The sequence below is a fragment of the Micrasema longulum genome, unplaced genomic scaffold (genome assembly GCF_059751315.1).
Source record: "Micrasema longulum isolate JH-2025_06_02 unplaced genomic scaffold, ASM5975131v1 h1tg000461l, whole genome shotgun sequence".
In the NCBI taxonomy this organism is placed as follows: Eukaryota; Metazoa; Arthropoda; class Insecta; order Trichoptera; family Brachycentridae; genus Micrasema; species Micrasema longulum.
The window spans coordinates 97,616-111,208 of NW_028277659.1; the positions used below are offsets into that span (position 1 = coordinate 97,616).

Below are 13,593 nucleotides of genomic sequence, written 5' to 3' on the forward strand. Positions count from 1 at the left end.
TTTTGCGCTTTACCATGTAGCCAGTACCTACCTTCATATTAACATCTCAAATCTGTAACTTCACAATATATTATAACACGTTAGTAAAATTTTGATGTAGGTACTAGGTACGTTCAGAGACTTCTTTAGAGAGAGAGAAAAAAAGAAATCAATAATAGTTTCACAATACACCCAAAGGGAATTTACAAAAATAACACATACATGTAAGTACAAACCTAATAAGTTATAATATAAAATTTAAAAAACGTTTTTTTTAAATTTATTTTTTTAAATGTTTAGGAACCATAAAAGCATACTGCAACCAAATAACAAATAAAAGTCGGTGCAACAAAAAAAATAAAAATATTTAAAAAAAAAAAAATGAACTCTGACACATTACAAGTTGAGACATTGTGAAGTGAAAATACTTGATGAAAGTTCATTGAAGTTAATCATAGAAATAAAAGGCGAGTGATACTTCAATCCACAAATTTGGAAAAACCAGTGACCGGTTTCATCGCTCTCGCGACATCTAGATTTTATAATTTTAAATTCTCTACCCTTAGTGTTTTGTAAAAATACATTGAATTTGAAAATAAAGATACCAGTCCCGAAGAGTCACGAATTTGTAGATTAGTGTATCGTTTGTCTTTTATTTTTATAATACATGATTAGTTATGTACAAAAATTGAAAAAAATCTTTGAAAAAAACAGTATAGGGTGAAAAAAAAAAAAGAATTATTTAAATATTACGAGCGCAGAACGAGAATTATCGTCTTTTTTGTCGTTATGTTGCGGACTCGCGGAGCAAAGGTATGAGATTCGCTTTATAACAACTTGATTCCCATTTTAGAGAACAGTTACTTATGACTAAGTTAAAATGGATAAAAAAAATATAGTATTTTGGTACTAAATTCATAAGAAATCATAGATGTATTAAAATTTTTTTTTGTATTTTCTTTCTGGCATATTTAAAAAATATTAAAATTACCTACATGGAAAACATTTGTAAGTTGAACTTCCTTTATCCGAACTCCAGTCATTCTGATGCCAAATATCCGGATCGTTATCAGGAGATATTATAATAACAAAAAAAGGCGCGAGCGGCCTTCGTCAAAGCAATTCACTTTGCTGGATATGTTTTTTATGTGATTCCGATTCGCTGTAATTTTTTAAAAGCAATAAAAAGGTGATCTTAGAGTAAATTCAACGTTTTCTTTCAAAACATTGCCTTGATTTAATGATTAATCCAATTGTATGAATATCTGCGTATTCGGATATCGTCTGGCACTCTTTAATCCAGGTAATTGGAGTTTCACTGTATTTCAAAATAGTTTATATTAGATACAATTTATTCAGAAATAATAAATTACAAAATTTGTAGACAAAAACTAATAATTCAATTCTGTAAAATAAGTTTCTGAAAATATGTTTGCTATGGGATTTCAAAAGCTGCTATATATCTATCCTTAAAAAATGGGTTCTCAAATACTTAATTTGATGTAAAAATCTAAATTTCTCGTATTCTCTACCCTTCATCATGATTCTGTTACCCCCTTCCATCACGCAACCGAACTTTCCCTTTTACTAACATTGTTAGGTGAAAACTTTTCTCTTTGGAAGAAGAAACCCTTAAGTTTTCTAGCAGCTACAATAAATCCGTTGAGATATGTTTATTAAGAAAGTAAGAAGTTAACTCCGTGTATGTAATAATACGTACCTGATCAGCTAATATTTACGTGCTTATAGTAAGCTAGAAAAGTACGTATCACGTAATATTTAATTTTAATAATTAAAATGTAGAAATTCTATATTTTGATTACAAAAAAGATTACAAAAAATACAAATTCATCAGTTTAAAAAATAAGAGAGATATATCCAGTTTTGTATCGTATGTAGACTAGTGTGACCTCATAACACAACAGTTAACGTTGTGTTTGTATTTTTTATTAATATTAATAAAAAATACAAACACAACGTTAACTGTTGTGTTATGAGGTCACACTAGTCTACATACGATACAAAACTGGATATATCTCTCTTATTTTTTAAACTGATGAATTTGTATTTTTTGTAATCTTTTTTGTAATCAAAATATAGAATTTCTACATTTTAATTATTAAAATTAAATATTACGTGATACGTACTTTTCTAGCTTACTATAAGCACGTAAATATTAGCTGATCAGGTACGTATTATTACATACACGGAGTTAACTTCTTACTTTCTTAATAAACATATCTCAACGGATTTATTGTAGCTGCTAGAAAACTTAAGGGTTTCTTCTTCCAAAGAGAAAAGTTTTCACCTAACAATGTTAGTAAAAGGGAAAGTTCGGTTGCGTGATGGAAGGGGGTAACAGAATCATGATGAAGGGTAGAGAATACGAGAAATTTAGATTTTTACATCAAATTAAGTATTTGAGAACCCATTTTTTAAGGATAGATATATAGCAGCTTTTGAAATCCCATAGCAAACATATTTTCAGAAACTTATTTTACAGAATTGAATTATTAGTTTTTGTCTACAAATTTTGTAATTTATTATTTCTGAATAAATTGTATCTAATATAAACTATTTTGAAATACAGTGAAACTCCAATTACCTGGATTAAAGAGTGCCAGACGATATCCGAATACGCAGATATTCATACAATTGGATTAATCATTAAATCAAGGCAATGTTTTGAAAGAAAACGTTGAATTTACTCTAAGATCACCTTTTTATTGCTTTTAAAAAATTACAGCGAATCGGAATCACATAAAAAACATATCCAGCAAAGTGAATTGCTTTGACGAAGGCCGCTCGCGCCTTTTTTTGTTATTATAATATCTCCTGATAACGATCCGGATATTTGGCATCAGAATGACTGGAGTTCGGATAAAGGAAGTTCAACTTACAAATGTTTTCCATGTAGGTAATTTTAATATTTTTTAAATATGCCAGAAAGAAAATACAAAAAAAAATTTTAATACATCTATGATTTCTTATGAATTTAGTACCAAAATACTATATTTTTTTTATCCATTTTAACTTAGTCATAAGTAACTGTTCTCTAAAATGGGAATCAAGTTGTTATAAAGCGAATCTCATACCTTTGCTCCGCGAGTCCGCAACATAACGACAAAAAAGACGATAATTCTCGTTCTGCGCTCGTAATATTTAAATAATTCTTTTTTTTTTTTCACCCTATACTGTTTTTTTCAAAGATTTTTTTCAATTTTTGTACATAACTAATCATGTATTATAAAAATAAAAGACAAACGATACACTAATCTACAAATTCTTGACTCTTCGGGACTGGTATCTTTATTTTCAAATTCAATGTATTTTTACAAAACACTAAGGGTAGAGAATTTAAAATTATAAAATCTAGATGTCGCGAGAGCGATGAAACCGGTCACTGGTTTTTCCAAATTTGTGGATTGAAGTATCACTCGCCTTTTATTTCTATGATTAACTTCAATGAACTTTCATCAAGTATTTTCACTTCACAATGTCTCAACTTGTAATGTGTCAGAGTTCATTTTTTTTTTTTAAATATTTTTATTTTTTTTGTTGCACCGACTTTTATTTGTTATTTGGTTGCAGTATGCTTTTATGGTTCCTAAACATTTAAAAAAATAAATTTAAAAAAAACGTTTTTTAAATTTTATATTATAACTTATTAGGTTTGTACTTACATGTATGTGTTATTTTTGTAAATTCCCTTTGGGTGTATTGTGAAACTATTATTGATTTCTTTTTTTCTCTCTCTCTAAAGAAGTCTCTGAACGTACCTAGTACCTACATCAAAATTTTACTAACGTGTTATAATATATTGTGAAGTTACAGATTTGAGATGTTAATATGAAGGTAGGTACTGGCTACATGGTAAAGCGCAAAAGTACGTCTGCAAATAACACAGTTCTTATGCACTTTCATAAAATCACGAAAATTACTTCCTTTGCGGAAGCAAAGAATGCCGCTGGGGGGCCCGGGAGCGAGGGGCGCGGGTAGGGGAGGCGGGAGGGCTGCATTCCTCCGTACCCCCGCCCCCCCCTTCCCTCCAGCCCCGCCTGACCATGCTCGGAGACCTAGTGTAGAGTAGCATTCCCAAACTGTGTTCCGCGGAACACTGATTTTTTTTACAAAATAAGAGAACGTCTACAATGTCCCCTTGTAGTAAAAAGACATGTGCCTCACACACGGGGATTCCGGGATCGACTCCTTGTGAGATCATAATTCAAAGCAATTTTATACGTGATAATAATATGTCCACACATAAGTTACTGTTCTTCCATTCTTTTTTTATGTAATGAAGGAGAAATTAAAAATATACAAATTCTTTAAAATAAGGCGATGAGGACTATACTCAAAAGAAATATCTATTTTAATGTAGAAATAATACACAAAGAAATTGGCTTGCTCACAGTAAAGCAACAAATTAAATATAATGTAGCAATTTTTATACATAAAATAATTAAGGGGATGAATAAAATAAAAACAATAATAAAATTTAACCAACAATATCATACGTATGAAACAAGGGGTAAAAAAAAGATAAGAGTACCAATGAGGAGAAAAATAGAATCTCAAAACTCATTGTACAGGGGATTGAAGCTGTACAATGAGTTACCTGAACGTACCTGATCAGCTAATATTTACGTGCTTATAGTAAGCTAGAAAAGTACGTATCACGTAATATTTAATTTTAATAATTAAAATGTAGAAATTCTATATTTTGATTACAAAAAAGATTACAAAAAATACAAATTCATCAGTTTAAAAAATAAGAGAGATATATCCAGTTTTGTATCGTATGTAGACTAGTGTGACCTCATAACACAACAGTTAACGTTGTGTTTGTATTTTTTAATAATATTAATAAAAAAACAAAAATAAAATATTCCAGCTTTATTGGGCGGGTAATGCAATACCCAACAGGTCATATAACCATTACGTAGTATAAATAATCAGAAAATAAAAATAAGATGAAGAATAGCATAAAGCGTTTTTGTGGAGAAATGTTTTCATACATAACTTTAAAAAATAAATTATTTAAAATAATTGTCCCTACAAAAGCGCGGCATGTTTGGGCTTGATTATTGTGACGTCAAGATTCGTGTCGATTTTCTATTTAAATTAAAACTGTCACAAACAAAATCAAAATTTACACGTATCGTGACATCAGGAGCCTGGCCAATAAAATGGACTGTTTTCGCGGTAATCCAAAATAATAAATTCCAAAATAATTTTTATGCTACTTATAATAAGCAAAAAAATATTTTTTACTGGACAGTATTTCATAGACCTTTTTTAGTTTAAAAATGTATAAAAAAACCGGATATTTCCCTATTCAGCTAATAGTTAAACAGATTTAAACAATATAAAACAAATTAAATATTCAATGTAAAACCAGAAAGTACTCATAAAATATATATTTTAAAAAAACATGCTATTTGCTGAGCTCATTGACTGAATCAAGTACCTACATTCAAAGTTATCTTAAATTAAATATAAGGCATTATCATTTTATTCCACCCCTAACCACAGGAACCTCTGTATTTTATTCAGTGATCTTTTAAATAATACGTTTCGTTAATATTGTTATGTTCTATGTGTATTGTTTATGTTTAAATAAAGCAAATAAAAGGAGGCGTTGAGAATACTCAAACATTATGGAATCTTCTTCATTTTACCGAAAATCAGGAGTCAAATCAATAAACAAAAAATACCCTATATAAATATATATTTTTAATCCATGTGATACTTGCGGTGCGTAAGTTTGACTTGATGTCATCATTCTGAAGTGCAAATTCTTGTCTTGGTCTAATAAAAAGGTCTGACACTGCGTAGTTACGTCATGCACTTAACTTTATAAAAAAAGAAAAGCAGGTACTTTTTTTAGTGTATCAGACCAGACTATCTTGTGCAAAAGACGTATTTTACATAATAGCGTAATAATTTCATTATTTTTCTTTTGTGATGATGGGAAAACCCCAATAAACTTCGACCACACAGATTATAAAATAATCATATACATATTATCTGAATGTAGGGGTCGTTTTAATGTCAAACTAATTTACATTATGTTTGTGACGCTCGTTTTTTCGACCACTGCCTGAGATAAAATATTATTTGTATATGTTGTTAATGCATACTTTATTTGTTAAATTTGATGCTGTTGTTACAATGGATGGTTGTAAGATCCGTAAATTTCAAGACTTGGCAAAAAACGTTATTTTTCTAACCACAATATAAAATAAAGTATGTAAAAAGCAAAATGAAATGAAATTATTAACATATAAACAAAGAATATTTTACAATACAATGATATTTGTTCATAAAATTATAAACTCTAATAAAAAAACAGAATTTTGGAAAAAATTGATCGGAACCAGCATGAACACGATCACAATACTAGAGAAAAGAACAAAATTAGACTTCCATTTAGGAAAAAGGCAAAGTCACAAAACTCAATTTTATTTAAAGCAATTAAAAAGTATTACGAAATGGAAAAAAATATTTATGAAGAAAAAAACATATCAAAATTTAAAATAATGGTCAAGACATATGTGATAAACAATTTATAAATTAAATATATTTGCAATGTTATTATTAGAACACACATAACAATATGTATGATATGTGTGCCCTACTTTAATATTTAAATAAAAAAAATATATGTTTAATGATATTTTTTTATGAATAATTAAAACTATAATTTATTTATATTCGGTTATTTGTCTTGTTAAATTCAATTATTGTGTTTTTTTTATTACGTAATGTTGCTTTTTGTGATACACGTTGGCAACGGTCTCTCAGATAAGCGGGCGAAGAGAGATTATGTAAAATATTGTAAAGAAGTGATATAATGTGTTACTTTTGCCCAAGCTATTGTAAAGGTATGCGATACGCGGTTACGTGCTTATAATTTGCCTAATTACTTATTTACTGTCTCGTACTAACGACTTACATTAATTTGTATAAGTATGAGTATATGTATCTTGTGTTAATAATATCTTAAGTTAATATATCTCGTATTTTTCAAAAAATCATTTGAGAAAAATGCCAAAAATAACGATATTTTATATTAATTTCAAATCAGTATGTTATGTATGTATTTGTATTGTATTTAAATTGTAAGATAAATACATTGAATACTGATCAATAAATAGTAACATAACATATTGTAAATAACGTTATTTTTCAAACCACAATATAAAACACTAGATTAAAAACTAAGGGCTCCCTGATCGTTCCCCGAATTACAAATTACTTTAGAGAGCGAACATTAAATTGCGTTATTCCAAGGTTGTTCAATGATTTCCCACAAACCATCATTAACACGAAAGATCTTCAAATGAAAAAAAAAGAACTAAAGAAATATCTTCTAAATATTTTATCGTGCCTGTTAATAAATAAATTTATATATTTTTTTTTATTTTTTTATTTTTTTTTTATTCAGGAAACATACAGTACAGTTACAAAGTTTAATATTTTACACAATTAGACTTAATTCTAATGGACCAGTGAAGTTTCCATATTAAAAAGCAATTATATGTAAGGTTAATTATGAAAGTATAAAAAAGAGAAGGAAAAAGAAAACATAAATGAAAGTTGTTTAAAAATTAAAATTTAAGTGAAAAAAATATATTTTAAGGTTTGTAGTTTGTAGTGAGTATTTACAAATGGAAATAATATAAATAAAATAATGTAAAATGAACCTGTCATTAAAAAAAATAAAAACGGGTCCCACCAAAAAGTCTTTAGACTTAGTGGGTAACAAATTGTTATATGCATTTTAAATTATTAAATAAACGCTGCTCTACAGCACTGAAACTGAAATAAAATATGTAAAATGTATATAAATATTTAATTTTTTGCAATTATTGTGTTTTTTTACTAGGTAATGTTGCTTTTTTGTTATAAGCGTTGGCAGTGGTCTCTCGATAAGCGGGCGAAGAGAGATTATGTCAAATATTGTTAAGAATGGATTGAATGTGTTTCTTTTGCCCAAAAAGGTATGCGGATACGCGATTACTTGGTTATCATTCGCCTAATTATATATTTTCTGTCTTATACTTACGACTTACATTATTTTTTATAAATATAAGTAAGTGTACCAAATAGAGTTATAATATCTCGTATTTTTCAAAAAAGAAAAATGCCTAAAATAACGATATTTTATATTAATTTCAAATCAGTATGTTATGTTTCTATTTGTACTGTATTTTGATAGTGAGATAAATACGTTGAATACTTATCAATAAATAGTAACATTACGCAATATATAAAAATGTTAATTTAGATTTTTATACTAAGATTTGTATATCTAAGGTTTACGGGGGTAAATCTCAAGCCAAGTATAGTTAGTTTCCTACTAAAAGATTGCAACGAAATGAGTAGAGCAATTCTCTGATCGATCTACTAGATTTTCGCAATTGTTCTAATATAGGCTGCTCCATGTCTCCAGCAGACTATCGCTGTCTCGTTTTACCCAGACAGCCTCCTTCCCTCGACCTCTGTCGCCTAGCAACAGTATCAACCCCCGTACACCCTCTGTATCCATAATTCAAAGTCGTTTACCAAACGAGCAATTTAAAAGAAAAACTTTTTCTTTGAAATCATATTGAAATCTTACTCGCTTATTTTTAAAAATGCCAAAGGTCGCAAAAAATAAATAATAGTTTCTGCGAATTTACCAAAGTAAATATTTTTTGTATCACAAACTGAGAGCTAAATTACAGAGGTGAATTACATCAAGGCTTCAGACAAAATTCACAAATAATTCATCATCATTCCATCTCCGCTCCCTAGTTGGAGCATATGGTGTCCACAAAGAGCTATCAGGCATATCTGTCAGTTGCCAGCACCTATGCATTTTCGCAAGTCAGGTTCGCGTCCCGCAGTTCTGACGTGAACTGCCAACGGACATTTGATGCCTTGTAAAGTAGGCAAGCGTAGACAAGACTCTCAATCCGCAGTATATAGCCTAGCCAACCATATCGCCTCCGCTCGATGACGGTTGTCACCGGAGTTTGCGTCGTCCGTTATCTTATTTCTTAATTCCCCAGAAGGTAAAACCACCACACACCCAAGATTTACCTGAGGCACCTATTATCAAAATACTATATTTTGTTTCGGGCCTCAGTGACGTGACACGATTCGCATCCGTAAAGAAAAATAGCTGTTGTGCAAATGTGCAGTCGTTATATAGGCGGCATTTGGTTTCCGATCTCCAGACAGCCTTCGTACTGTTGAATGCCACGTCTGCTATTCCTAGCCGCACTCCCGTCTCTTTTTAAAAGCTGACAATTAAGAGTGAAAAATTTCGTTTATTCACGAACTCTATAAAACCAGTCTAATATGTTTTTTAGAATGTAGAATAAAATGATAGACCGTATGTTTTTATTTGTAATTTGAATATGTAGTTACAGTGAAACAGTTACTGGTTTTATTATTAAGTACTGCATATATTGTCGAAGAGATGCAAATATTTATAGCATGCAGAAAGTATTAAAATACTAAGCAGTCAATTTGAAGAAGAAATTAAATATCTTAACAAAATTCTGACTAAAACGTTGTTAGAACATCGTCTCGCTCTCCACTACTGTTGTCCATATATTTAGTGCTATTATTGTTCATATTACAGTACGGAATAATCGGATGGGGCGGTGCTTTTGAAACAAATATTTTACCGGTCGAAAAAATCCATAAATTTATTGTAAAAGTTGCATTAAAAAACCTGTCGACTTTTCCCACTGTCCAATTATTTTTTTCAAAAATAGAGTTTTAGATATAAAATCGTTATTCAAAAATAATTGTTTACTTCAAATCCATAAAGACAACATAACCAGTAGTGTTTCTACGTCACAAAACGTAAGAACGCGACCTAGAACAAGTGGTAACATCTTGATTCCCAAATTAAAAACAACTACAGCACATCATTATACTTACAGAGGAATATTTTTCTTTAATGAAATGAACAAAGGAAATAAAAAGTGCTGTCAGGAATACAATATATTTAAGAAAGAAGCAAAATTTTATATTTATAATTATTTTTTATGTAGCACTGATTAAAAACACCGTTTATTTATTTTTTGTAATTTATGTGTTATACTAAAAATATCAATAATTAAAAATAAAATGAACAAATTACTGTAAGTCGCCACTCCCCCAATATTTGCACAAGAATTGTTTTTTCTTATACGTGATGGGAAACGTCAATGTCAATATATGAAATTAATTTATATTTAAAAAATGTATTTAGTAGTAATATTGTATACTTATATATTTTTTATCTGAATAAGCCATTTTTTTTAAAAATTCAATTCAACGAATAAGATGGTACCGACTGAACATAATTAAATACTTCATCCTCGCAAGCAAATTGTATTGTTTATTTATTTTTTGCATTACATATGCATTCCACTTTTCTGCTCAAAAAAATATTTTATTGGCATTATTTTTTACCGGTTTGACAAAAAATGTATTCGAACAGAACAGAAAGCATCTTCTTTGTCTTCAGTAAAGAGACACAGTTTATAGTCGTGTTGTGCAAACATTTTTTATGAGAAATTCGAACAACAGACTATCTAATGATAATGATCAACTATCAAGTAAAATATTCCTGTTTGCTGGGTAGTTTAAAATATCCGGCGTTAAATTTATTAGAAATAAAAATTAAACAATATGGCTTCTCGCAAATAATGCGGTTTTATGCGATATATAACGCTAATTTACATTTGTTAGATTGTAGTGCTTTCTATATTTACTTTTGTATGGGTACTATTTATTTTGTATCATATTTACGTATGTACTTCGTTTTTTAATTATTTTAATTGGTATTATTATTACAATTTTAAAAAAAATAATTGAGATTCAAAATAGTTTTATTGCTTTTTGCATTAAATATACTTATATTTTGTACCTCTTAAAAAATAAAAAATCAATCCTTTTGTTTTTAAAATTTAAAATTTTATATGCACAAATTGTTTAATTAAAAAAAAAAAATTTTTATATTATCTATATATAAGCGTGTTCTTTATATAAAACTGCTGCTATAGTATTTATGTAACATAATGCTTTTTTTTTCTTTTTCACATTGTATTAAAGTGTTTATATTTTATTAATATGTATTTCTGTAAGGTAAAAGGCACTGCGTGCCGTGTACCAATAAATAAATAAATAAATATACGTATTTTATGTAGCGATAATATGCGCTCATTACACGTGAAGTTACTAACTGACATTTTAAAGGTGAAATTAACTCATTACTTATGCTTATTATATTTATGTAATGAGTATCAACTAAAATGCGCAAAACATCTATGCTATCATAATTAAAAATATTAAAACAGTTTAGTTAAAGATATTTCGCAAAAAGCTTCGAGTTAAAACTTTGAATACAAAACCAATGGGGGCTCATATGGCCTCACTCAGTACAGTCCAAATATTTAATAACATCTGCTTTATGTGTGCTTAACAATAAGTTTTCATATAAATCATTCCAGTGTGCCTACTAACACAAACAAAAATTCACTGTTTACTTGGTTCACGACAGGCATTGACATAAGGTTTGTTATACATTCGAACGCACTCTACGTACTTGGTACTTGTTAGGTAGCAAGTAGTAAAAAAAGGAAAATGCAATGCTAGAATTCATTCATTATGCTGAAGTATTTTGAATGGTTTGTAGATAATAGTATTACTATAGAAGTAAGTTGGGTCCCGATTTCCGATAGTAGAGTTATGGGCGGATAGGTTCCTTATCTATCTGTTGCGCAGACGGTGGCGGCGCACGATGGTACAATTTCCGTGAGACCGCTACCATATATAAATATCAAGAATTTTAGCACTAACCCTTTATCTTTAGTAATAATGCTCTCAAGCACGCAAGCAAGCAATGTTGACATTCAAACATCATCATCATCGGTGGCGCTACAGTACGTTGTCGGTTCAGGGGTGGTATTCTGAACAAAATTGCGCGCCAAGAGATCACTCTTTTAGCGTGTATTTAGTGCGTAAATACGCGTTAAAAATGCGGTTTCTTCGTGAGCTTTTGCGTTCAGAATACAACGCATCCTCTAGAATCTATCTGCATTCCTCCCTGTGGCTCTTCTCCAGATCGTCAGACCAATTGCTTTAATGTCACTTTCCACATTCTCCAGCCATCTTAATTTTGGTCTGCCTCCACTTTATCTGCTTTCCAGAGTGGTATATATTTTTTTTGGGGTTACGATTATCATTCATTTTGTGCAATGCTAGGTTGGCCATACAGTACCTCTAACTCATGATTAAAGTGTCTCCACACTCCGTTTTGGTTGACATTACCAAATATCTTCCTTAATATTTTTCTTTCAAATACTAATACCATGTTTTCATCTCTTTTGTTCATAACCCAGCATTCGGCACCATATGCAATGACCGGTCTGAGGAAAGTTTTGTAAAAAATGGTCTTAATTTTCTAGAGATCAATTTGGATCCCAGATGTTTAAATAAGCCATAATAACATATGTTTGCTGCCGATAGCCGTGCTCTAATCTCGGTTATTTACTTGTTATCATTTGTAATTTCAATACCTAAATATTTAAAGAAGTTGACATTGTCTATGTGGTGTGATCCATCGTCAAACACTCGCTGTATATTTAGAAAAGTTATTTTTACCCTTTGAATACTCCATTGGATACTCCATTGAACCTCTATGGACGACCCGAGTACCTACTAATCATGATAGTTTTAGCTGTAGCGGGAAACCTTATCATTAAGAGATTGATCCTAATCTGACCTATATTTTTTCATATGAAAATATGATATTGCACGTACGAGATAAGTTGGTACGTTTAATTACGCAATATTGGCAAAATATTTCTTACTGAAAAGTAGGACTAAAATATTGGGTTGAAGCTGTAAATATTAATTGTTATAGTCCAATATTTTTTTTATTTTTATTCATAAATATTGATTACCGTAATACTAAAAATCTTTTTATATTAAATCCGAATTCGATTGTTTTAAAAATTCTTAATTGTTTCAAAATAATACAGAAATATTTTTAATACACATATTATCTTAAATTAAGACCTTTTCAAAAAAAAAAATTACGTTTTAATTCTGTGTTAATAACAAATAAACGATAGTGAAATGGTCTGTGGCTGACTTGTGAAGATGATGATTTGAGGATGGCCACTGACTAGGCGATATCTGTCGCTGTGCATTTAAGTGGCAAGGTCTGAAGTCCGGACCTGATAAATAATAATGAAATATTAATTGAAAATAAATATTCTTTAAAAAAACGTGTTTATGTGTTTGACAAACATGTTATAAAAAAGGTTTAAATGATACCTGTTAGATGTACTCTAAAAATTTGTTTCCTTACTTTTATTCAATAGAGTGCTTATTTAAAAATAGGAACATGTATTAGGTATATAAATACTAAAATTGAGTACTATTTTCCGAAAAGCGTAAAATATAAAATAATTTTATTCTTATAAACTACTAACTGAGAATTTGTCATCGGGTGCTCAGACTTGTGTAATATTGTATACAAATAAAATAATATACATGTGGTTTTGTTAATGTTAAATATTTCTACTTAAAACTACAAAAAAATAAAATAATAAGAACATC

The 13,593-nt window shown here is 29.5% G+C and overlaps 1 protein-coding gene and 1 long non-coding RNA gene across 2 annotated transcripts in view; one reads left to right on the top strand and one right to left on the bottom strand.

Moving 5' to 3' along the window:
* Positions 1–13,593, top strand: part of mtgo (miles to go) — a 224,049-nt gene that overhangs the window by 17,816 nt on the left and 192,640 nt on the right. The gene's annotated exons all lie outside the window — the stretch shown is intronic.
* Positions 670–5,357, bottom strand: LOC148281449 (uncharacterized). The gene is made up of 2 exons (XR_015822357.1): positions 4,608–5,357; positions 670–1,699 (listed from the first exon to the last, which is right to left on the bottom strand). It is a non-coding gene; the product is annotated as an uncharacterized LOC148281449 (long non-coding RNA).